This window comes from Sus scrofa, chromosome 12 (genome assembly GCF_054392235.1).
Source record: "Sus scrofa isolate SSC_HxYL_T2T_F1_AM1 chromosome 12, Sscrofa_HxYL_maternal_Yorkshire_Landrace_v2.0, whole genome shotgun sequence".
Taxonomy (NCBI): Eukaryota; Metazoa; Chordata; class Mammalia; order Artiodactyla; family Suidae; genus Sus; species Sus scrofa.
This window is the reverse complement of record NC_139394.1, coordinates 7,273,761-7,299,064: the sequence shown is the minus strand read 5'-3', so window position 1 is coordinate 7,299,064 and position 25,304 is coordinate 7,273,761. Positions and strand designations below refer to the sequence as shown.

At 53.3% G+C, this 25,304-nt stretch overlaps 1 long non-coding RNA gene across 4 annotated transcripts in view; it reads right to left on the bottom strand.

The window, feature by feature from the left end:
* The window catches only part of LOC102162489 (uncharacterized), a 28,288-nt gene extending 5,657 nt beyond the window's left edge, over window positions 1–22,631 (bottom strand). For 2 of the 4 annotated variants that reach the window (XR_014820396.1, XR_014820397.1), the window contains exons 1-2: window positions 22,367–22,631; window positions 18,547–18,661 (exon numbers count right to left, since the gene is read on the bottom strand). This is a non-coding gene — a long non-coding RNA (uncharacterized LOC102162489). Of the gene's footprint in view, window positions 1–7,052; window positions 8,336–12,790; window positions 15,847–18,546; window positions 18,662–22,366 lie in introns of those variants that run through there. The other 2 variants (XR_014820398.1, XR_014820395.1) reach the window with 2 other exon arrangements.
* Between the last annotated feature and the right edge of the window lie 2,673 nt (window positions 22,632–25,304).

Sequence of the window (25,304 nt, the reverse complement as noted above, 5' to 3'; positions counted from 1 at the left end):
GTAGGCTGTGGGTTCGGAGTATCCGCGCCTTTCCTTTGTCTGTTGGCATTAATGGTACCACTCAAAGGGACCTCCACCCCCACCCCTGTGATGGGAACAGACTCCAGAAGGGTCCAGCAACCCTCTCCCCGCAAGGCCCTCCCCCTCACTCTTCCTCCATCCTGGGGGTACGATGACGAGACTGGAAGTAACTGGACCCACATGGACCTGAGGGAGGACAGGGGGGATCAAGAGAGGTCCCGGGAGGGTCCTGGAGTCCAGGGGGTGGGCAGTGGATCAAGACGGTGGGGTGGGATGGGAGGGGGCTGGGGCGGGGCTCTGGTGCGCACTAAGAAGAGTCAGATTTGATCCCACCATCAACAGATGGGTATCGGCAACCACTCTACACCAGCCGCCGGGACTACACTGAAGAAAACCATCACCCTTGCTTCTAGAAGCTCACCGGGCATGAAGATCTATGTGTCCCCCCCAGAATTTACAGCATGTTAGAACTGTCGCCCGGAGAGAGGCACCTGTAGGGGCTCAGAGCCTGAGGACGAGGGGGGGTGGGCAGTGCTTCGGAGAGGTGATATTTGAACCTGACCTCCAGTCCTCAAAGGGAATAGGCGTGATGAAAGGGCCGAGGGGGCAGGGGAGGCTGGAAAGGGAGGTTTGGGGAAGCCGGTGCGGGGCCTCAAACACTGTGCTTCAGGTAATTGGGATTTAATTCTGAAGGCACAGGAGAGTCATCCACGGGTGCTGAGCAGGAAGATGAGAGGACGTGGCCTGGGTTTCAGAAAGAATGCTCTGGAAGCTGCAGAGAGGATGTGCCAGCCGCAGAGGTTCCAACCCTGAGCCCTCAGAAGCACCTGGGGCTTGTGGAAACGCGGATGCTGGGCCTCGCCCCCAGCGTTCCCGTCCTGCAGGTCTGGAAAGTCTGCACTTCTAACCAGCTCTCTGGTGATGCTGATGCTGATGGTTCAAAGGAACTAACCCTTGAGAAGCTCTGTGTTAGAACGAGGAGGAGCTGGAAGTCAGGAGACCAGTGGAAAGAAATGGTCATTAAATGAATGATGATGGGGGATGGGCTAAGAGACCCCCCAGGCAGGCAGGTCGGGAGGGGGACGGAGAGCCCAGATATGGGGAGTGGGTAGCAGAGTTGTGATGCGGTCTCAGAGTCGCCGAAGCAGCAGATGATGAGGAAGGCCAAGAAGTAGAGAGCCGGAAGCCGAAGGTGGGACGCGAGGCCTGGGGAACCAGAAACAGCACTGATGGGAGAAGATCTGATTTGCTGTACGCGGTGATGCGCCAGCCCAGGGAAAGCGCCCTGCTGCTGGGCTCTGACTTGCGGCCCAGACCCAAGAGCATCCGAGCAGACGGCCTCCACCCAAGACCCGAGCTCCAGGGACCGGGCCCTGCTCTGATACACCCCAAAGGCCCAGATGGGGCCTGATTGCTGCAGCTCCTGGGCAGGGTGGAGAATCCTGAGACAGCGGCCCCCTGCACCCCAGCCTTTGGTTTGGCAGCAGCTCAGGAGCAGACAAGAGGGCGCAGGGGAGAGTTGAGCAAAGGGACCCCGGGCTGGTGTGGCCAGGAGTTAGCAGCTGGGAGCCAAGGACACCTCCCCCACTTCCCGGTTCTTGGCTCTCTGTCCCCAAGGCCATGTCCTTAAATCTGAGTCCTGATCCTTCTTTCTCCATCGTGTTCTCGTCCGTCTGACCCGCTCGGCAGTTTATTTCACGTACACTGAAACTCTTGCTTCAGTTGAAGGGAAGCTGCTGTGTGGACTCGTCCCTTAGCTGCAGTTTAAGCACACGTTTCTCAACTCACATTGCAATGGACTCCCAGCGGACTGGTGTCCGTGTATATGCTGGCCAGCCTGTAAAGGGCATAAGTCTCACTCTACGCCAGGGTTCTGCCTGCCTCAGTCGCAGCACTGTCATTCCTGGGTACAGCTCTTCTCCAAGACAGAACAGTCAGACTCCTATCTTTCCTTATTATGGTTTGTCCCCAGAAGCATCCCAGGGCAGTGGCTTTTCTGGGGTCAGCTGCAAGGTCTCTGCCCCCGAAACCCACTCATTCCTGAGCGACTCGACCCTCCCCAGATCCCAGTCCTCGAATTGTTCTTGTTTTCAAGCTTTCTGACCCCGTGGCGCCAAGTTCCCTCCCGCTCTGTTTGGCTTCACAACTGCTCTCGGTCACCACTGGGGTCTCTGTGCCCTCCCCACCCCCGCCTGTGCCAGGTTTAGCAGCGGCCCTTATGTGGGCACGCACTGTCCCTCCTGGTACCCACATTAGCAGGGACAAGGGCCTGGGCTCTAAAACCTGATGACGTTTCACTGACTGAGGTTTCTCCCCAGCCTACGGCAACTGGAAACGAGGCGGTCTGGGTCCCCAGGGGGCGAGGGGAGTGTCTCTGGCTGGGGCACCCTGTCTGGAGGGGGCTTGGAGGGCAGGAAGCAGCCTAGGAAGAGGGGAGAACGACGCGGTGCGGGAGGACCTGGGTGCTGGGAGGAGCGGGGGCCCAGGTGCCTGCTCTCCAGCGCCCCCTGTGGGCAGCCAGGCAGGCGGCCTTCGCTGCTGAGACATCATTGCAGGTGTGGGGCTGGGGGCGCAGGTCAGCAACGCAAGGGCTGCCGTCAGGGGGCGTCAGTGAGCTCACCCAGGGCCGCGTCTGCCTCTGTCCGGGTGGCAGGAAGGCAGGAGGTGCTGTGGGCCCACAGAGTCCACCCTGTGCCCTCGGTGTTTCTCTTTGAAACTGGAAGAGCTCGGGGGGTTCAATAAAAAGGGATGATTTGATTCTGACGAGTCTGGGGGGCAGAAATCCTAAAACCTTTCTGCAAGGACTCTCCTCTGGGAGCTGAAATACCAAGGCCAACAGTCACTCTATCATCACCCCTAGAAGCTGACCCCACTCAGCACTTACCACAGACCTAACCCAGCTCCCCGCCCGCCATCCCAGTATCATCGCCATGACCCTGGGAGGAAAAATGATTCTCATTATCAATTTGGCGATGAAAAAATGGAAACTCAGCATTTAGTAACTGACCCAAGATCACATAGCAAAGACTGGAGCCCCAGGCTGTCCCCACTTCAAATCCTATATTTGCAGCACTGCCAGCCCAGCATCTCAGCATGATTGATACTCAGGGCTCCCTGGGCCACGGGGTTGGGGGTTGATCGTGGACAGAGCTCCTCCCCCCATGGCACCAAGAACGACCCACGTCATTCCCACAGCCACATCTGCAAAGTTAGCCTTTGGCAGGGGGTTGGCAGACGGGTGCACGGGCTAAATCCACCCTGCCACCCGTTTTCGTGAAGTCATATTAGAACATGGCAATGCCCGTTCACTTCCGCACGCCTGTGCCTGCTTTTGAGCTCTAAGGCTGACTCGAAGCGTTGCAACGGGGACCATATGGTCTGTAAAACCTGCAAGATTGACTCTCTGACCCTCTACAGGAGGATGTGCCAACCTTTAGCCTTTGATAAAACCGCCAGCTTGCCTGAGTCTAGCAGAGCCCAGCTGAGATGATGCTGAGGGTGATGTGGGCGTGGGCGTGCGGGCACGAGGGAGTGTGCAAAATGACCCCGAGTGGCGTTGGTGACATCCAGCAGAGGTGACATCCAGCGCTGGAGGAGCAGCAGGGGGTGTTGAGTGGGCAGTGAATCCCTTTCGAAGGGAGCTGCGTTTAGAAGCTTTTAGACTCAGAATGGCACAGTGGCTGCGGCTGCTGCTGCTGAAATTTAAGTAATTTTCCCCTAATTAAGCAATTATCTCGGATAGAGCAGTTCCCATCTCCAGGAACTTTTTTTGGTGGTGGGTGGGAAGGAGAGAGACGGAGGTGTAGCGTTGGGGAGGCGCAGATATAGAAACAGCCTAGCAGTGAGGTTCTCTGCCCAGCGGAGCCGATAGAGACAGCGGCTTAGGCGCGAAGGGGACTTCAAAGGCGCTCTTGAAAGTGACATAACTGGCTCAGAATGCTGCCATCCCTGGAGCCAAACACACACATGGAGCTAACTCATAACAGGAGATCTGAGCCCAGCAAGGGCCCTGAGAAAGAAGAGCTGGATTCAGGGTGGGCATGCGTCCTTTTAAGCAGGGGAGAGGGAGCAAAGGCTTGGAAGTTCTGCAGGCCAGAAGTGGGGGGAGGATGGGTTTCATCTTTCCCCCAGAGAGGGCGAAGCTGGACCACCCTGCTCAGCTGGTCCAGCAGCACCAGGCTCATGCCGTCTTCCTGCAAAGACTTCACACAAGTCGTGGGTGGGAGATGCTACGGGCTCAACCTGATAGGTTCCCAGGAGGATGGAGACAGGCCACCTGCCCCCATGTGGCTTTTCACCTTGGAGACCTGCTGCAGACCTGGGTACGGCCGGCACAAGATCTATCCCTTTCCTGGAGTGTGGAGGCTCAAGTTGGGCAGCAAGAAACTGTGGTCTACGGAAATCAACTGCCTGCATATTCAACCACCTACAAGGATGAACTGCCTTCTGCCACGGGACTCGACCCCCACACCCCTCCCTGGACCTTCCACTCCTTTTTTTTGTTTGTTTTTGCTTTTTAGAGCCACACCCATGGCACATGGATGTTCCCAGGCTAGGGGTCGAATCAGCTACAGCTGCCAGCCTACACCACAGCAACAGCAATGCTAGATCCATGCTGTTTCTGCGACCTACACCACAGCTCACAGCAACGCTGGATCCTTAACCCACTGAGTGAGGCCAGGGATTGAATCTGCAACCTCATGGTTCCTAGTTGGATTCGTTCCCGCTGCACCACGATGGGAACTCCGGCCCTCCTCCTTCTTCATTGTTCCTGCCAGAAGCTCTCTCCGTGAACTCCAGCCACAGATTCCCACCACAGCTCCTTTATAAGCCAAGCATCTTCTCACAGTCACTGCTGGTGCCATCCTCAGCTCAGCCCCTCCCCCTCTGATGCCTTCATAATTCTTTTTTTTTTTTTTTTTTTTTTTTTTTTTGTCTTTTTGCCATTTCTTAGGCCGCTTCCACGGCATATGGAGGCTCCCAGGCTAGGGGTCCAATTGGAGCTGTAGCCACCAGCCTACACCAGATCCACAGCAATGCAGGATCCGAGCCGAGTCTGTGACCTACACCACAGTTGGATCCTTAACCCACTGAGCAAGGCCAGGGATCGAACCCACAACCTCATGGTTCCTAGTCGGATTCGTTAACTACTGCGCCACGACGGGAACTCCCTTCACAAATCTCTCTTGCTTTACCAACTTGGCCTTATGCATTCTTCCCCCGGCATCCCTAACACAACCCTCCCCCAAAGGCAGGCAAGCCACCAGTCCCCCACCCACCAGAAGCTGAGCCTGCAGCCTTGGGCTGGGAAGGCCGGCAACATCAGGATGCCCAGATGCACTGGATATACGACGGAAAAATGTGCAGCGTAAGCAGGTCCCAGTTATGGTTGGGGGCATTCTTATGCCCCAAACCTATTCTTTGTTGAATTTGGTTGTGTTATTTCCATTAACACGGCGTTTTGTAGTTTTACTTACTAAATCTGGCGTCCCTACCCACACCCCTCTAAATACCTTCTCCCCACAATTGCCAAGCAAGCAAACGATCATCTGTCCCCAGAGAGTCACTGGCACAGATGATCCAGTGCAGCCCATGGGATCCAGGCTGGAGGCTGAGAAGAAATTCCTAGCCCTGAGGGGGGTTACAGGAAAACAGAGAGTTCTTCCTGGATCAGGTTGAGGCACCCCATCAAGGTGGCGTCTTGCCTTGGGATTCAGACATAAGAATGCTGGGAAGGGAGTTCCCGTGGTGGCTCAGTGGGTTAAGGATCTGACTAGTATCCATGATGATGCAAGTTTGATCCCTGGTCTTGCTCAGTGGGTTAAGGATCTGGCATGGCTACAAGCTGCAGCACAGGTTGCAGATGCAGCTTGGATCTGGTGTTGCTGTGGCTGTGGTGTAGGCTGGCAGCTGCAGCTCTGATTCGACCCCTAGACTGGGAACTTCCATATGCCGCAGGTACGGCTGTTAAAAAAAAAAAATAAAAGCTCGGAAGGAAGGGGAAAGAGGCCCTTTTTGGTGGTTATCATGCACTACATGGGAATTTTTTTTAAAAAAGGACAATGGTTGACAGGGATGTTTCTTTGCAAAATGGGGTTGGCAGAACTGTTCACATCCCTCTTCCAAATAGACGCTCACACATCTTTCCATGGGAATCCAGAAAACAGAGACCTTCACTGTTTTTCCAGTTGGAAATATCATCAGGGACTACAGGTTTTTGGTTCCAAGCTAGCAGACCTACGGGTCAAGTGAGGTCCTACCTGGAAGACCCTGGTATGCGGGCAAAAGCAAGATGGCGTAGGTCATGTGTAGCTGTGGCTCTGATTCAGTCCCTGGCCCGGGAACTTCTATATGCTGCAGGTACGGCCATCAAAAAAAAAAAAAAAAAAAAAGGCAGGATGGAGATTATGCTGGGACTATCCTGTCCTCGCTTGCACTTGGGGAGGGAACCACATCTCCCAGGGTGGGCACAAACCCAGTGCCATTGGCCTGACTTCCATCAGCACTGGGGCTTGACCCACCCCTGAAATGCAGCCCTGAAATGCAGCAGCTGTGTTAGGTTCAAGGGCACAGAGGCATCCGGATACCCCACCTCCCCAACCTCCTTCCGCTTGAGGCTGGGGATCCAGGCAGCTGCAGACCCCTCGCAGCCCTGAGGGCTACAGCCCATCAAGGCTGGGAAGAGTTACACTGTAGCTACTTATCCCCCAGAAGTACAGAGGGATCTATCTGCCTGTGAAGGGAAAGGGCAAAGCGTGTAGACACCAGAAAAAGAGAGTTGAGTTTTTATGCAGTAGAAACTTGAGGAATGAATTACTGGCTGACAGAGGTCACGCGACAGTCCCTGAGTTTGAAACAGGCACAGAGAGGACCCTGGCGAGGTGGGGAAGAGGCAGCCGGACCAGGAGGAGCCAGCAGTCCCCAGCTTCTGAAGGCACAATGCTAACCAAGTCAGAATCCTCAGGGTGGGGAGAAACATGTTGTTGAAAAATTTCTACTAGCCCCGTGGAAAAAAGTCAGAAACAAACAGGTGAGATTAATTTTTATATTTTATTAAAGTATAGTTGATTTGCAATGTGCCAATTTCCACTGTACAGCAAAGTGACCCCGTCATACATATATTCCCTTTCTTATATTATCTTCCATGGTGGTCTGTCCCAAGAGACTGGATCGCGATGGCATAACATAGTTCCCTGTGCTGTACGGTAGGACCTCATTGCTTATCCACTCTAAATGGAATTGTTTGCATCTGCTAACCCCAGACTCCCAGTCCATGCCACTCCCTCCCTCCCCTCTTGGCATCCACAAGTCTGTTCTCTGTGTCTGTGGGGATTGATTTTAATAGCATGTTTTATTCAACCCAGCATAGGCGAAATACCATGTTGCCATGTATTAACTATAAAAGAATCATCCATGGGCTTTTATGTATTCTCTGTTTTATACTGAGTGACGAAAAGTCTGGTGTGTAATTTACACTTATAGCACATCCCTGGTCCAATGTCAAGTGCTTATAGCCACTGGTGGCTTATGGCTCCCCTGTAAGGCAGCGCTGGAACAGAAAGAGTGAAACCTCTCCTCTGTTGGATCCAGAGATGGTCCGTTTCCCTGGGGCTCTCCAAACACACACGTCTGGAAGCAATGGCCAAGGGCTTCTTGGTTGGTCAAGGTGTGTCTTATGGTGCTGGTTTGCGTAAATTCCTTTAGTGGTGATCAGGCAAGGAACCAGCTGGAGGTGATTGCGGGGTGGGGCAGTAGGAAGGGGTGGGCTGGGTCTCACAGTGCCCCCTGCAGAAGATGCTCCAGAAGTGCCTCTAATAATCCTGCTCCTCCCACTTCTGGTACCAAGGCCATGGATGGATCTGGGATTGAGTAGAGGAAGCCACTGGCCCTAGGTGAGGAGCCTGGGAGAGCTCCGTCTGGGACAGTGACAGCTTCTGTGACAGTAGAGAGATCACCCATGCTGCTGCCCACCACGGCAGGCCTCCCTTCTCCCCAACACGCAGGCACATCCTTCCATCTCTGGACATGGAGATGTGATCACAGAATCAGTTTCTTTGCTGCTTTCGAATGTGTGAGAAGCTATGTTTGACATGGAGGTGCCCACGTAAGCCTCGCAACCACCCTCCAGTAACTCCTCTTCTTATCTCCATCTGAAAGACGAGAAAACTGGAGGCACAGAGAGATTAAGCAGCTTGTCTGAAGTCACACAGCTAGTCGGTGGGGTGCCCAGGATTTGGACGGGAGTCAGGCTCCACCGAGGTGCCAGCCATTCACCACGGCCCTTCGAGCTCATGAGTCTGCTGTCGCCTGGAATCTAAATCATGACGACAGGAGATGGAAGATTGGGAGGCTGTAACTGGCGACAAAGAGGGGGAAGGCTGCCGTCTGGCACCACCACGCAGCGGGTCCCAGATGGTGGCGAACCTACATCAACTGCCTGGCTGGGTTGGAACAGGATGGGGCGCAGACGGGCTCCGTGATGAGGGTCTCCTGCTCCCCCTGGGAGGGAGCGCAGAGGGAAGGGAAGCCTGTGACCTCACTGGTTGGGCCAGTGGCCAATGACATCACCGGGAGGGCGAGGAGCCAGGCCCATCAAGTTATTTATGGAAGAGGCTGGAGGCCAGGCGCAGCAGCTCCTGAGCTGTTTCAGATGTGCTTGGGATAAAGCCTCCAGCTGGCCCGGTGGAGCGGCCAGGGCTGGGCAGGCGGATGTGGAAGCAGAGCTGGAGGAGGGAGGCAGCCGGCAGGGGGTGGGAGGAGCTCCCTGGGGGCGGGGATCACTGGGCTCCTCCTTCTTGGAGACTGTCCGTCTTCACCCTGGCTCTGGTCTCAGCCGCCCTCCCCAGGCTCGCTCCTTCAGCACGCGGGGACCGGTTGGGCTCCGAAAGGGCAGCCTGGGGATTTCAGTGTATCTGTATGTGTGCACACGAGGGCGTGTATCCGTGTGCCTGGCTATGGTATGTGCTTCCTCATCAATGGGAAGTTTTGCTCTCCTTGTAAATTGGTGCTTTCGGTGATTGTGGGTGCAGAGAAGTTTGTGAGCGTGCGGATCTATGATCTATGCATCTTTGCATACTGAGTGTGTGTGTCTACGTGAGCTAGGGAGAAGGCGAGAGGGAATACACAAGAGCTAGCAGACAGGGAGAGAGGAGTCACTAGGGGAGAGAAATCGCTCTAGGAAGTTGGGAAATACGATTTCGGTGGAAGATACAGAGGCACTTATAGAAGCTTCAGCAAAACTAGACAAACCTTTCAATCCATTTATCAAAAATGCCTGCAGCTCTGCTGCCTGAGCAGGTGCAACAAGAATGAAATATTGAGCAGAGCCAGCAATTGTGGGGCTGGAGGAGCCCAATAAATAAGGGGTTACTGCAAAGCTCACCCTGCCTCGGCTGGGTTTGCTCCAGCTTATGCCTCTGCCCTTCACACCCAGTGGTCCTCTGGGTGCTACATCTCTGACCTCTGGCCAGGGGGTCCTGGAGACCACGTTGCCAAGCCCCATGCAGACGAGCTTTGGGACAATGGCAGCACAGAGCCCTTGCTTCTTGTGTCCCCAGGGCTTGCAAACTGCCCTCTTTTCCTCTAAGTGGGAACCAGATCCATGTGACCCCAGTAGAGCTTGGGTGGTTATCCTCTGGGCTGCAATGGGGAGCATCAGGGGCTGAAAATGGGGAGCAGGTAGTGACTAAGAGGGGGCTGTGCCATCTACTGAGACCTCCCCCTGACTCAGTCCCTTTTGAGCCGTGGGTGGAGGAATAGACATTGGGTCACATCAACTGAATGGGGACCCCAGCCTCTAATACTTCTGTGCCCCCTTTCCTACCACCCCCTCCTCCATGCCAGAAAAGGAAAAGCATCTCCACGCAGTACTTGTCAAATACTCCTACACTTGAGCTCACAGAAGAGGAAGCTCCGTTGATGGGGTCACCTCCAGTTCCACAGGGGGCAAGGGCTCTGTCTCCCCCTCCCCAACCACACACACACACAATTCAGGGAACCACTCCTGCACCCCACTGCTCATCCTACGCTTTCCTCGCCACTGGCACCACCACCCCATCAACAGTATAACCCACATCATTACATTTCGACGCCAGGAACCAAAAGGGCAGGAGACACGGTTCAGGGCAGCAGCTGCAGGAGGCCATTCTCTGAGCCCTCCCAGCTGAGATGGGGCATGGGAAAGGCACAGCCGAGTGGCTCTCTGGGTTGCCAGACTAAATACCTGGAATGCAGGAAATAGGATTAAGCCTCAGCAGGAAACAGAGGGATAAAGGTTAATGAGGGAGGTGGCGAGTGTACACGGACTCACTGTTCCCAGGGACAAAAGGGCAGCGTCTCGGCTCCGTGGGAGCAGCCTGAAGTCACGTGTCCCCCCACCTCCCAACCCCGCTTTAAAAAATCCAGCAGATGGGAGACCCACCTTTTCTGGAATGTTCTTGGAAAGTAAAAGCCTGATCCACAAGTTGCTCTTTTACTGCGTGGATCACCTGCCTCACAAGAGCATCTGTTCCTATTTTCTGTTCCCCCAGGAGCTTGGGTTTTGTGGGACCAGCCAAGAGGCTCTCCTCTCCTCCGAATCTAACCCTGGCCCTCCCCACCCCCTCCGTTTTCTCCTGCATCCCCAGGGAACGGCAGGAGGTCCATCTCAGGACTCAGGCGAGATGCAGTGTCACGAGGGTCATGTGACTGGTTAAAGCCCCCGAGCAGCAGGAGCCAGCAGCTGGGTTGATCTTTCTACGTCTCCTCCAAAGGCATCCTTTTCTTCTTTGGAAGGTTGGAGGGGGAACAGCAGAAAGAACTTTCCACCAGCTGCCACTCTGGAACTGCCTCCTGGGACAGCAAAGGGTGCCCGGAGCAGGGCCTGGGAGAGGGACGCTCTGGTTCTCAGGAGCCTTCGTTTTGTCACACTTCTCATAAACCTGCCAAGTGCCGTTGCAGACGGCCGGCCCTCAGGATCCTACCCGGCTCAGGTCTAGGCTGAGCCTTCGGAAGTATGGGGGAGGGGCGGGAGCAAAGTTGCCAGGGCAACCGCCCCAACTCCATCTTTCCTCTGCCTGGGGACATCTGCAAGGAGAGGAAGCAGTCATTTTCCTGGGGTGCTGGGGGTGTGGGCCCACAGGATTAAAACTCTGCAAGTCCTCGTGCCAAGCAGAAAGCCTTGCTCCCCGTCATCTGGATCCCAGCCGCCGGCATCAGTGGCTCCTTTAAAGCCTTATATCTGGGCCTCAGCCAGCGCTCAGCCCACGTTCGTTGTGGGTCGGTGAGGGGAGGATGTTATTTTTCCAGCTTCCAGGAGGGCCTTTCACGAGTCTTTAACTTTTTTTCACGGCCTTCCTTAAGGAGGTGTGTTCAGATGATAATTATGATACGATAGGGATGGCATCGCCATGGGTTCCCTCTATGCCAGGCGCTTCATTGGCATTGTAGCTTTAATTCACACAACGATGCTGTGAAGGAGGCCTTCCTATCCCCATATTTCACGTGGGGAAACTGAGGCTGAGAAAGCTGCAGAAGTTGCCACCGTGCGCAGGTGGTAAGTGACAGATCCTGGACCCCAATGCTGCGGGGAAAGTGGTTTAAGACAGAGAAGCTGAAAATCTGGCCTGAGCAATGAGCTCTTCTTGGGGCCAATGGACCAGAACTTTCTGGCAGGAGAGGCAGAAGAGGTAACTCAACCCAGAGTGCCTGGGACTTTTTTTTTTTTTTTTCTTTCTCATTTTAGGGCTGTACCTTCGGCCTATGGAAGTTCCCAGGTTAGGGGTTGACTCAGAGCTGCACCTGCTGGCCTACACCACAGCCAGAGCAACGCCAGATCCTTAACCCACTGAGCGAGGCCAGGGATCGAACCCACGTCCTCATGGATACGAGTCAGGTTCACAACCTGCTGAGTCACGATGGGAACTACTGTCTGGGACTCTTTTGGTTTTAGCCCTGAAAGTCCTGCCTCTGAGAAAACCCCCCAGGCCTGGGTGAATGGGGATGGTTGGTCCCCCTTGACGGGGTGCACACAGAGGAGCATGTGGGATGGGAACCTGGACAGGCCTTGGAGACCCACCCCCCATGGGGGTCTACGGCAGTATAAGGCTCAAATCCATGGGCAGGTTGAGTCAGATCTGCATGCAAGGTATCTTCCAGACAGCTCCTCCAAGGACCACCAGCTCAATCCCCTCCTTTCCCCCGCTGCTGGCTTTTCCCATGTCCATCCTTGGTCGCCAGAATGCCCTAAGCCCCCCAGATACCTGCCACGCCTGGCCCTTGCCCGGACCACCGCGGAATCTGACATCCCCATAGACGGTGGACGAAAAGAGGCTGATGGTGTTTTCAGCCTCCGGTACCCCACCTGCCTCCACTGCCCATGAGTCAAGTCAGAGAGCCGGCTGAGAAAAGCTCTCTTCATCAGGAAGCGGTGCTGGGGTCCCACCCTGCCCAATGCAGATCCCAGGCTGCCCGGGACCAGGAGTGGAGGGAACAGGTGAGAGGAGGAAGGCGAAATGCCCGGCAAAAAGGAAAAGTTCAATCAGATTTGTAAAGGGCACAATTTACAAATCCGTCACATATTTTACTAGGCTTGGATTTACGGATTAGCCTGTAATACTTAGGCGGCTTTTTGTAATAAAACCCTGAGCCCAGGCAGCCTTGGGGAAGTGAGGAGGAAGAAGGGGCCTTCGCGCTCTATCTCGCTTTCATTTTCCCAGCATTTTTTGATCTAGGCAGCCCCATTAATCTGTGCTTTATCTGCCTATGGAGAAGGATTGAGCTCTTTATTGGATTTTTGTCAAGAATAAATGATTTAGTTTGGGATATTGTGGAAACGATTTTTGTGGTCTTACACCATCTAATAAATGAAACAGCGGGGATCAATTCCTTTCTTGCAATGTGTTCAACAGGCAGGGTGAAATATGTCCACAATTATTTGGAATTTCACCCTATAGATATTTATAACTGAGTGTGGCTACAGGTATATGGGTACACCCGGGCGTGGGCACCTGTTCGGCAAGATGTGGTCCGTTAGCTTCACGGCATGAAACGTGGGACCCTTGAGACAGGCTGGTCAGAAATGCAGATCAAGTTCAACTGAGCAGACGGGGCTGCGTGTCAGAGAGGAGTCAGGCTTGGGGTGAAGGCTGGCATTGGGAGGTGATATTGACTAAGACCCTTGGCTGGAGTGCTTGTCCCGGAGGGTCGAGAAACTAACAGGAAGGGAGGGACCTCAGTGCCACAGCAGCCTGGCAAACGTCCAGCGTAGGGGGACACAGGGCAGGGAACCCCAGGACCCCATCCCTCCCCGTTCTGGCCTGTGGCCCCACTGCCTTCTCTCCTAAGACACGGATTCCCGGAGAGATGTCTGGAAATACTTGAAGATAGGAGCTGGCTTTCTGCCCAGGGAGGCTGATAAGGTTGACGTCTCTGATGGCCCACACGTGTTTATTGGGAGCCTGTTAGGTGACAGTGCTTAGCATAGGCCTGGCACAGAGTAAGCCTTAAATAGAGCCTTGTTCACAGACTGAATGATAAATACAAAGCTTTCAAGATGTCCACTCCTCCCCCAAGCCCACACTGTCCTCACAAGAGAAACAGGGAGTAGAGAGGGGGCTAAGACATTAGCCGCAGGATCCAGCCAAGAGGTGGGAAACCTGCTTCCCCACCCCTCATCCAAGCCCCTACTCTGGAGAAAGAATAGAACTACTCCAGGAGCTCCCGCTGTGGCTCAGCAGTAATGAACCCAACTAGCATCCATGAGGATGCGGCTTGATCCCTGGCCTCGTTTGGTGGATTAAGGCTCCAATATTGCCGTGAGCTGTGGCATAGGCCTGCCGCTGCAGCTCTGATTTGACCCCTAGCCTGGAAACTTCCATATGCTGTGGGTGTGGCCCTAAGAAAGCAAAACAGCTGGAATCTGAGCTCCAGGCGCCTGCATGGTCTGGAGAGGTCCCCCTTTTCTCTGTGCCCTCCCATGGCAGAATGGGACAAGGGAGCTCTCTGGGGTCTACGAGGGCATGAATCCCATGCTGAGGGCTCCACCCTCAGGAACTAATCACCACCCACAAGCCCCACTTCCTAATACAATCACCTTAGGGGGTTAGGATTTCAGTGACTGGATTTGGAGGGGGGGACAGATTCAGATCAGAGTCATCATAGATTGCTACGCTCTGGACAGAAAGCTTACTCCACGTACCCACAGATAATAACCATAGCCAACCTGGGGGTGGGGGACAGGATGGGCTGGCCCAGCGAGGTCTTCTGCTGAGACCCCCGTATTATTCGATTGCACAAGGTCTGAACTGAGCCTTCTGTCCCTGCTTTGAAGGCATCGTTTCTAGTCTTGGTCCCTAATTATGGACCCAAAGAGCGTCTGATCTGTGAGTACCAATTTCCTTACGGGGTTAATTTCTTTGACAGGCTCTGCCTTCCTGGCGCATGTTCTGTAAATGTTGGCAGTGACAGTGAGAACTTCCAGCTCTCTCTCTACCCTGAGTGTTGGATTTTTGTCCTATTTTGGACCATGTTTTCTCTGCCACGATCAGACTTCTTTGGAGCTGGTTGGTGATAGGAGGGAAGTCCTTGGTGCCTTGGTCATGAAGAGTCTCTTCTGCTTGGAGTTCAGTTTGAAGGTGGCTCCTCATCCCCACCCACTTTGCCAAGAAATAAGGAATGCTGTGTATAACCAATTAAAAAATCATTGGCAAGTCCCACCCCTTTCCCTGACTGGGGCACCTCAGGCGTGACTGTTGGAACAATTCACATCCAGTCGTGTGGACGTGCCATGGGGCAGGAGCGAGATGTGGCCAACAGTAGAGGTTGGGGTTGAGGTTGGGGTCTTATGGTACCATTTGCCCAGCTCTCAACCAGGGGGCAATTCAGAGAGGTTTCCTCCCAACTCCTGAGGCTGACTTGTAGGAGGTCAACCTAGGTCTTGAACTTGACCTCTTTGCGTTCTTTGATGATCCTCTCGATAGGCTCATAGGCCTTCTGATCCGGTGGGTATGGAAGCCATCAAGCCATCGTTCTCATTTCTACCACGGACGCCTTCGAGAGCTCTCTGCCTTGGATATAACACCTCCTGAGCAAGACGGTTATCGTCAGTCCGATGTGTTATGCTGAGATTTTGTCCTCAGAGGGAGTTGCCACACTTGTTAGACAACAAACACGCCCTGCATCTCGGCAGAGAGCAACGGCTCTTCTAGTCAGTTCCTCAAGCCACGGCTCTGAGCCATCATGGATGCTTCTCTTTCTCCCACATCCCACATCCCACATCCCATGTGTTGGAAGAGCCTATTGGCTCTGCTTCAAATTGTCCAGAATCCTACCACCACTGTTCCTCTCCATTCCCACGGCTGCCACCCTGGCTCAGCCACCAGCATCTCTAGCTGCTTTTCCCAATCCATCCCGGCCCCTGGCAGCTTCAGCACAACACAGCTCAACGCAGCAGCTGGAGCAAGCCAGCCACGGCTCAAAGTCCTGCTCAGCGCCCTCTCCCAAGAGCAAGGGTCAGGTCCTCACTACAGCCTGAGTGATGGCTCTGACCGCCATACCCCTGCTCATCCCCTGCCAGTGTGGCCAAATGACTCAGGCATGCTCCTGCCTCAGGGCCTTTGCACTGGCTGCTCCTTTTCCCTGGAATGCTTTTCCCCACAGAGACCTGCATGGCTGACTCCTGTATGGCCCCAAGTTTTTCAATCAAACATCAGGCAGTGCTGTGTAGAGGATAGGAGGACAGACTGGAACCATACCACCTGGGCTCAAGTCCCTCTTCTGCCACTTGCTAGCCATCTGATGCTGCAAATGCTGTTTCTTTTCTTCTCTTTTTTCTTTTTATGGCCACACCTACAGCATACGGAAGGTCCCAGGCTAGGAGTCGAATCAGAGCTGCTGCTACCAGCCTACACCACAGCCACAGCAATGTTGGATCTGAGCCGCATCTGCAACCTACGCCGCATCCTCGGTCCATAACCCACTGAGCAAGGCCAGGGATCGAACCCGAATCCTCATAGACACTATGTTGGGTTCTTAACTGTGCTGAGCCACGACAGGAACTCCTGCAAACACTACTTCATCTCTGTGCCTCAGTTTTCTCATCTGTAAAATGGAGCTAAGGATGGCCTTTATTCACAGGGCTAAAGGAAGATGAAGCAACTTAATATGTGTAAGGCACTTCGAAACCGACATGGAGGAAGTGTGGAATGAGTGATTAGGAAAGGAATAAATCAGATGAAGCTGACACCAACTGCTCTATTTAAACATGCAGTCAGCTCCTCCCCCCTTCAAGCTCCCTCCTCTGCTCTATTTTTACTTTTATTCCATCGCATGTAACACTTCTAACTTCCTAGATGATTTGGTTATTTCTCGTGTTTCCTGTATCTGTCTCCCCCAATCAGAACGGCTAGAACATGAGCTCTAAGAGGGCGGAAGTCTTTGTTTTGTTCCCTAACATGCTCCCTGGCACACAAGAGGCGGTCAGCATCGTATTTGTGGAATGAACGAATATATTCCGTCAGCCCCCATTATCATCATTTTATGTGCTTTTTTAAAGAAAAAGAATTTTTTCCGACTATAGAAGTAAAATAGGTTGGGAAGCCAGGCGTGGTCGGAGATGCCAAACTGAGCAAAAGCTGCCCCTGAGACAAGATGTATGCATTTCTAATGGCTGGTGAACAGACTGCCACAAACTTGGTGGCTTAAAACACCTCTAGTCCCTAATCTTACAGTTCTGGAGATCAGAAGCCCCAAGTGAGACTTAGGTGGCTCAATTCAAAGCGTCCGCAGAGCTGCGTGCCTTTCGGAGGCTCCAGAGAAGAATCTGCTCCTTAGTGTCAAAATTCAAATATATGTATATTATAATCTACATATGACATATGTAATATCTATACACATGTGCATACACATATGACCACGTATGTGCATATATGCATATGTGCATAGTTACATGTATACATTAAAGTTTCCAGGAGTTCTTGTGGCTCAGCACAGTGAAGAACCTGACACAGTGTTTGTGAGGATGCGGGTTTGATCCCTGGCCTTGCTCAGTGGGTCAAGGGTCTGGCATTGCCAAAAGTTGTAGCATAAGTTGCAGATATGGCCCAGATCCAGTGTTGCTGTGGCCGTGGCACAGGCCTGCAGTGGCAGCTCACTTTCGACCCCTTGCCTGGGAACTTCCATATGCCACGGGTGCAGCTGTAAAATAAAAATGAAGAAAAAAAAATTTCTGGAGACTATATACCAAATGATTAACAATAGGAATGGCAGGGAACTGCTTTCATTTATAATGTAATTTAAATTTATTTCTACACGCAGAATGTCTTATTTGGTACTTTAAAAAGGTTTTAAAATAAAGAAAAAGATTGAGATAGGATAAAGGCAAATTGCAGGGAAGATGGAAAATCCATACGTGTATAAAATGGAAAGTTTCAGTGTATTTCTCTCTTGTTCTCTTTCAGCATATACTATGTGGCTTGGACTGAATGTGCCGTTCTAAGTGCTAATTTTTTTAAAACATCTATTGTGCGCATCTTCCATACAGCATTAAATATTCTTCACATATGTATTTTTAATGGCTGCATAATATTCCTTCGTGGGCATGTCATCATTTATTTATCAGCCTCCCCCCAATCCATTCCCCTCCTCACCCTCCTTAGTGCTGCCCATTAATACCTTAACTACTTGGATGAGAAATGGTGGCTCTCACTGTCCCTAGTCAATGGATGTATATCTGGAACATTTCAGAGCATAGCAAAGTCACTGCTTCATTAATATAAAGAGGACACAGACCAAAGCAAATCAATATCTCCCCCGACGCATCCTTTTTGGTACCCTGAGCATCATGCCCTGCGCTGAGCTATTTGCATCATCCCACCTGGGTTTTTATGTCTCCCCTGACCCCCGCTTCCTGCCAGGTCCCCCGAGCAGAGCCAACTTCTCTATTAGCTCATGAAGAAAATAAGTTTGGGATAAAAATAAGGTTGGTATATGAGCTTAACAATTTTCCAAAAATAGACCTCCCCTAGGCTTTGGTGTCTGTCCCTTTGTATGAGAACGTATCATTTGGCCAACAAAGATGATGTGCGGTGGCAGTGGGGGGCGGGGGTTGGCAGGGAGGGGGATTGGACCAGAAATGTCAGGAGCCAATAGAAGCAAAGAAAGAAGGGGGAGGGGCTTGTTATTCTAATGAAATTTCTAAGCAAATGACTGAAGCCTCTATGCTGTGGCCTCAGGGGATGAGGGAGAGATGGGGCTTGGGAGGCTGGGGAGGGGCGTGCCCTGAGACAGTCCCCCCCTGCCAGCCTGGCATTTTATATCTGGTTGGTGACCATGACCATGTATCTCCAGCGGCCCAAGAAGAGCTCTGACCTTTGCTGATTTGGTAGCAACCCCATAACAATGGTCATCCTAAAATAGCTTTCCCGCCTTTAGAATAAAACCTTTTGCATTGAGCGGAATCTAGGAGACGAGGTTAATTGTGGGTTGACTCACAGGCTTAGGTTTGCAAAAAAGAGGGCTAAGTGGAGCCCTTTCACAGCAGTTGCTTACCTTGAAGCTTCAGCCTCTCCGCCGGGTGGGATGAAGCTGCCAGGGAGGGTTGAGTCCTGCCCCAACTCAGTCGTGATACCCAGAATGCTGGGTCCCCGTCTCAGGGAAGTATCATCTGTGGGCACACGGTGGAAAAGGAAAGTGTGAAAATCCAGTCCAGCATTTTGGAGACTCCGGATCTGGAATTGCCTTCATCCCTGAGCCAGAGCAATGACCACACTAGCTACAGGGGCCCCTGGACTTGAGATTTTGAGTGGGTTCTGCTCAAAAAAGCACATATAAAGCCAGCTTTTTCTTGTTCTGGGGACTGTATGGGCAGAGCTGGATAAGAGTTTGTGTGGCATGGGGGCCTCAGTCTGGAGGGAAGACAGACGTGAAATAATGAGAGTTGGGGGAGAGGGGGGCAGGCATACTGTTTGTGCATTTGCTCACGCCTTCACTGGGCCCCTGCGGCCCGCTGTGTGCCAGGCGCCATGCTAAGCCTCAGAGTCCATGTGTCACGACAGATGCGGCCCTTGCCCTCATGGAGCTTATAGCCCAGCAGGCAGTATAGACAAATAAAAACACAATGCATCTTTGATTCTCATTTGTGATAAACGCGTTAAAAGACACGCAGGGAGCTATGAGTATAACACAGGAGAGCGTGTGAGCATAGGTGAATTCCCCAAACAGGCTTCCCTAGGCCCACCTGTCTGTCCTCTCCTCAGTTGGCAGTGTGTGTGCACACCCTACCCCCTTCGCTAGGCTCTGACCTTTGACCTTTGACCCATCGAGAGGTCCTGGATGCCTGGGGGTGGGGGGGCACCTGGAATGCTTGGGTTCAAATCCCACCACCTTGCCTCCATGTACCTCAGTTTTCTCCTCCGTACTGTGGGGATAAAGCCTTGCCTGACACTCAGGGGGGCTGTGAGGATTCAGGGGGTTGATGGACACGTGCCTCACACATGGTCCCTGCCCAAGACAGGAAGCTGCGCGTCTATTTGTTTTGTGTGATGGTTAATTTTATGTGTCAACCGGACCGGGCCACCAGATGCCCAGTTACACAGTCTGTCTGGGTGTGTCTGCGAGCGTGTTTCTGGAAGAGATTAGCATGGGAAGTGGTGAACAGGCCGAGCAGATGGCCTCCCCCGTGGGGGTGGGCCTCCTCCCCTCCTTCGAGGGCCTGAAGAAAACAAAAAGGCAGAGGGGGTGAGTTCACTGCTGCCGACTTAGAGCGGAGACAAAAATCTTCCCTCGCGCTTGGCACGTCTGGTCCTCAGGGCTTCAGCCTCGGAAGCTTCACCCTCCGCTTTCCCGCTCTCAGACCTTCAGCCTCCACCGCTGGCCTCCCGGGGTCTCCCTAAGGACAGCCCATCACAGAAAGGGTCGCAATCAGCCTCCGGAATCACGCGGGCTAATTCCTCACCATCTCCCTGTTTCTCCTGCTGGTTCTGTTACCTTGAAGAATCTAGCGCACAAGCTTTCTCCTCCAAGTTCATGTGGCTTAGATGGTAGCAACAGCGATTTATGGCTTATTTGTGGCCTCACCTGCGGCTCTCACCCCGGGGGGTGGCGCTTGTTAGAACAGATCGCTGGGCTGACTCTGTAGGTCGGGGCAGAACCTGAGAACATGCATTTATAACAAGCTTCCGGGTGGTGCTGGTCCGGGGACCACACTTTGAGGACCCCTGGATGACACTAACTCCTCAGATTTTCATTGGCAGAAATCTCGAAGTAGGTACACAGTGGAGCCACCACAGGGTGTGCCCACCCCTGTTGGGAGTTTTTCTATGTCATTTTCTTTTCTTTCTTTTTTTTTTTTAAGAGTAACTTTATTTTTTTTTCTTTTCTTGTCTTTTCTAGGGCTGCGCCTGCAGCATATGAGGTTCTCAGGCTAGGGGTCTAATCAGAGCTGTAGCCACCAGCCTACGCCACAGCCACGCCAGATCTGAGCCTCGTCTTCGACCTACACCCCAGCTGACAGCAACGCTGGATCCTTAACCCACTAAGCAAGGCCAGGGATGGAACCCGCAACCTCATGGTTCCTAGACGGATTCATTAACCACTGAGCCATGACGGGAACTCCATCTACGTCATTTTATTTTCACTGCAATTCAGCAAAGTCAGCTTCCTTCTTCCCGTTTTCCGGAAGATTTTGTTACCAGCGCTCAGAGCAGGTACCTGACGTGCCAAAGCCACGTGACTTGTAAGGGACAGAGCTGATCTTGAACTCTGACCTGTGTGTGTCTGGTTCGATGTTCGGCTCTCCCCATTGCTTTTGGAACGAGGTTTGGGGTGAGAAACAGCACCAGGAGGCATCTGAAGAGGAGGAAACTTCTGGGGAAGACATCTCACAGGCAGATAGGACCACACCTGCGTGATGCTTATTGACGCCAAAAAGCACCCAGCTCAGAAAGTCCAGAAGGGCTCGGCTCATCACAGGGCCGGAATCTGCCACAGAGCTTTCCTGGCAGCGCTGGAGGGCTAGGGACCTGGGCCCCTGGCCTAGGGTGCTTCCCATGGATCAAGCATGGCCCCCAGTGGCCTAGGATCCCCAAGGGAGCTGAACCAGGTGGGCTGTTCCCCAGCCTCTCCTCCACCCCTGCCCCTCCTCCCAGCAGCCGAGAAAACAGGTGTTGCCCATTAACTGGAGAGCGGCTCCAATTCAAAGGAAACGCTCAGCCATGAAGGCCTTGACCTTGTGCTATAGTTTTGGCAATTAGCGTAACTGCGCAGGGCCCTGGGCACACAAGCCTTTCTGTGTCCCCCATATCTTGTTTTTAGGGAATAAGCCTCCGCCTGCAGGGCCTTCCCCGAGTTCCAAAGGGCAGCTGCTCATCAGGGAAGCAAGGGGCTGCAGAGACCAGGGAGGAGCCGTCCAGAGACTAGAGTGCAGCCTGGGGGCAGGCTCCTGGCTCCTGTGCAAGGAATATACAGAACACTATCTTTGAGCCCTTTTGCAGAACTAAAACCCCCAACAAACGGAAGAACTATTTGATGAGGCATTCTTCATTAAGGGAAGAAGGAGGACCCCAGAACCAGTCTTGGGGGCCACTAAACACCAGCTTCGAGAGACAATGCAAGCTTGCCTCCACCCTGATCCTTATCTGTGGCCCAATTTTCCACTCCCCAGACTATAAAACCCCCTCCTAATCTCTCTCTAGGAGGGCACAGTCTTCAAGGCATTAGCTTGCTGTGGCCCCCTTTGCCTGGTAAAGCAATAAAGCTATCTTTTCTCCTTTCCCCCAAACTCTGCCTCCGTGCCTGTATTTGGCAACGGGGGACAGAGGCCAGGTTTCGGCAACAATAGGACACGAGTGCCTGAGGTGCCAAGAACCCCACAGTCTAGTCGCAGCTGGCAGCTCCAGGAAGAACAAGGAACAGGAGTTTTGGCCAAGAGGAGCTTGGCATAGGGGGACCCCTCCAGGCATTACTCTGCCCACCACTCATCTTTGAGGAGCCTGGGGATGCCTTGTGAGCCAGGGCTGGGTCCTCGGGAGCTGAGGGCCTGGAGGAGAAAGTTCTAGAGTTGGCAGACCCCAAACCTTACCCTCTTTTTTTTTTAGGGCCACACCCGCAGCATTTGGGAGTTTCTCAGGCTAGGGGTTGAATTGGAGCTGCAGCCACTAGCCTACACCACAGCCACAGCAGCGCAGGATCTGAGCCACATCTATGACCTACACCACAACACACAGCCACGCCAGATCCTTAACCCACTGAGCGAGCCCAGAGATCAAACCTGTGTCCTCGTGGATGCTAGTCAGATTCACTTCTGCTGAGCCACTATAGGAACTCCCTTACCCCTGGTTTTTAATCTCACTTGTGGGGTTGCAAGACTCACCTGAGGCTTGATTCCAAAAAGCTCCGGATGCTGGTTTGCTCGTGATTTGCAAGCTGGTTTTGGAGGGCCCCCGCCTCCTCTCCCTACCCCTTTTCCTCCAGCCCCTTTTTCTGTGGGGTTGAGTTGTCACAAGTTGATGACTCAAGTTGATGACTCTCTGGAGAGAGCTGTCACCTTCTCTCCTATCCTGGGAACTTGAGACCCGCTCCATAGGGCACAGCAGGGCTGATAGGGCAGAGGGGAGGGGCAGCAAAGTTACACCTCTAGGAATTGCAATACCTTTCAGGGGATTTTAATAAGCCCCGCCCAGGGCAAGATGCTGTCTCCTGGGGATCTTGTTAATTGCAGATTCTGATCCCGCAGGGCTTAGATCCAGCATTTTAACCAGTTTTAACATCACCTGGGGTTGCTGCTGATGACCCAGAGCACCCTTGAGGAGCAAAGCCGAAGGGCAAGGTTCTTACAGAGGGCCCCATGTTGGAATCACCTGGGCACTTTTAACAATCCTGATGCCTGAACCCGCTCCCAGGAGTTCTGATTTATGGGCCTTGGGTATCGAGTGGTTCCATCATGCAGCTAGTTTGGGCCTCACTGCTACAGAGGATGGAGCCTGGCTTGCAGACAGTCCGGGACTCAAGTTCCTATCCAGTGAGTCTCCACATATGCACCTGCAGGAGGGAACCCCAGGAGTGGTGCTGACCTCCCACGGCGAGGACCGAGGGGGGCGACTGGGGTAACTCTCATTATAGCGTAAACCCCCAGCCAATCAGATGGTTAAACAGTCAATTACATGGAGGAAAAAACCCTCTCCCCTCATTTCCCCTCCGCTCCAGTTCACTTAGCAAGCAGCAAAAACACGCCACCTGACCATAAGCTCTGTGGGTAGGGACCGCACTGGCTCTTGCATCGTTACATCAAGTGTCTAGTGTCTGGAACACAGTAGGTGCTGAGAGAAGGCGGCAGTGGCTGAACACATGCAGGAAGGGGCGGTGGCTGGCGATGCGGAGAGGCCCGTCCTCCTTCTCAGCCTGCCACCTTGGGTGTTAGGATGCGGTCTTTTCTGGGATGTGAGCAGAGAAGGGATTTGGGAAAAGGACTTTTTTCCTAGTGAAAAAGCATCCTCACGCCCCTTGTTAATCAAGCGCTCTTCCTTGGCAGGGAGGTTGGAGAGGAAGAGAAAAACTTTCATCCCGCAGAAGGGCATCTGCCAGTTTCCCACTTGGAGATGGGATTGAAATAGCTTCTTCAGATCCTCCCGTTAAGCTGACACATGTGGCCCCCTCCAACCCTCCTCTGGGTTCCCTCCCAGCAGCAGTTATCTCGACTCCACCAGAACGGCTCTATCTCACTGCAGCTTGCAGCTGTCTCCCTTCACAATGGAGAGAGCTCAGGCCCCAAAGAGAGCCTGGTGCAAAGAGCATCAGAATACAGACTGGCTGGAGTGCTGGGGGAGGGGGAGAGGAGGAGGAGGAAGGGGAGGAGTGGGGAGGGCCATCCCTCCAAGTCCACATCTCGGAGGCATGGACGTCCTTCATGGGGCGCGTGGGGATGCGGGAGCAGTATGGGGCCAGGGCTGAGAGTGATCTAAAGATGACACAGCTAAAAAAGCATCACTTAAAAGTTGTGGAAGGTAAATGCCACCTCCAGGCCGGCGCTGCTCCCCAGGCTGGGAATGAGATAATGAATTATTACCCAAGGAAATGAAACTGCTAATAAATTCAAAAGCTAAGCTAAGGGAGGTTAAACTCCGTTTTTAAAAGGGAGCTGGTGATTTATAAGGTGCCCTCTCTGCTGGCCTCCCGGGCTGCATCAGCCTCCCTGTCCCTCCCGTCTCCCACAGAGGCCGACCCCTGACCCTCTGGATGCATCCCTCTGGCCCTGATCTCTGGCAGTCCTTTCTTCCCTTCCCCACCCCTCGTGAGCCACGCCCACCCATGGGACAATAAAGCCCAAACTGGGCTGAAATTTGGACCGATTGATTTTGAGAGCTCAGTCCCCAGGGACCAGCCAGAGGAAATCGGTCTTCCTAAGAAGTCCATTCAGACCTTTGAGCCCACATAAGACAAGTGGAACCAGCGTAGACTGGGCAATCAAGCTCCGGAGGGTGGCCCCGGGCAGAGGGCGGTGCCTGCAGGGAGTGACCAATCATCTTTGCTTTCCAGAGGCGGCCACGCCTTCCGGAAACTGCCCGCGTTTGGGGATGCTCGTGGGCTACTTTTTCAGTCCTGGTGTCAGTTCTAATCCCTTCCTGGGCTCCATTCCCCAAACCCTGACTCCTCTCCTGAAGCCATCAAGCCCACCCACCCCCACCCCCATCGCCTGACCTCATTGCCCTTCTCTGCGGCGACAGGCCTGTGATGTCACTCGTGGAGGCCTGTGAGACATAGCAAGTGCCCAGGAAGAGGGAAAGAACAAAGCTTTTGTTTCTTTTCTTTCTTTCTTTTTTGTTTTTTTAGGGCCGCACCCGCGGCAAATGGATGTTCCCAAGCTAGGGGTCTAATTGGAGCTGTAGCCACCGGTCTACGCCACAGCCACAGCAACACGGGATCCCAGCCGCCTCTGAGACCTACACCACAGCTCATGGCAATGCCAGATCCTTAGCCCACTGAGCGGGGCCAGGGATCAAACCCACAACCTCATTGTTCCTAGTCGGATTTGTTAACCACTGAGCCACAATGGGACCTCCAAAGCTTTTGCTTCTGTGCCATCACCCCGACCTAGAAATTGGGGAGGGGGGGTGGAAATAGAGGAGGGGCAGACGGAAGGTTGCAGCCTTGTCTAACCTCCCCTGCTCGGATGTGGCCCCAGCTCCGCTAGAGAACAGAGAGGCTTCTCCCAGCCTCCTTCCCCACAAGCCTGCCTGGAACAGCTATGATTTAAAAGCCACCTGTGCCCTGGAGCGACTCAATTTCTCCAATGAGCCGCTTCCCGCAGCTTG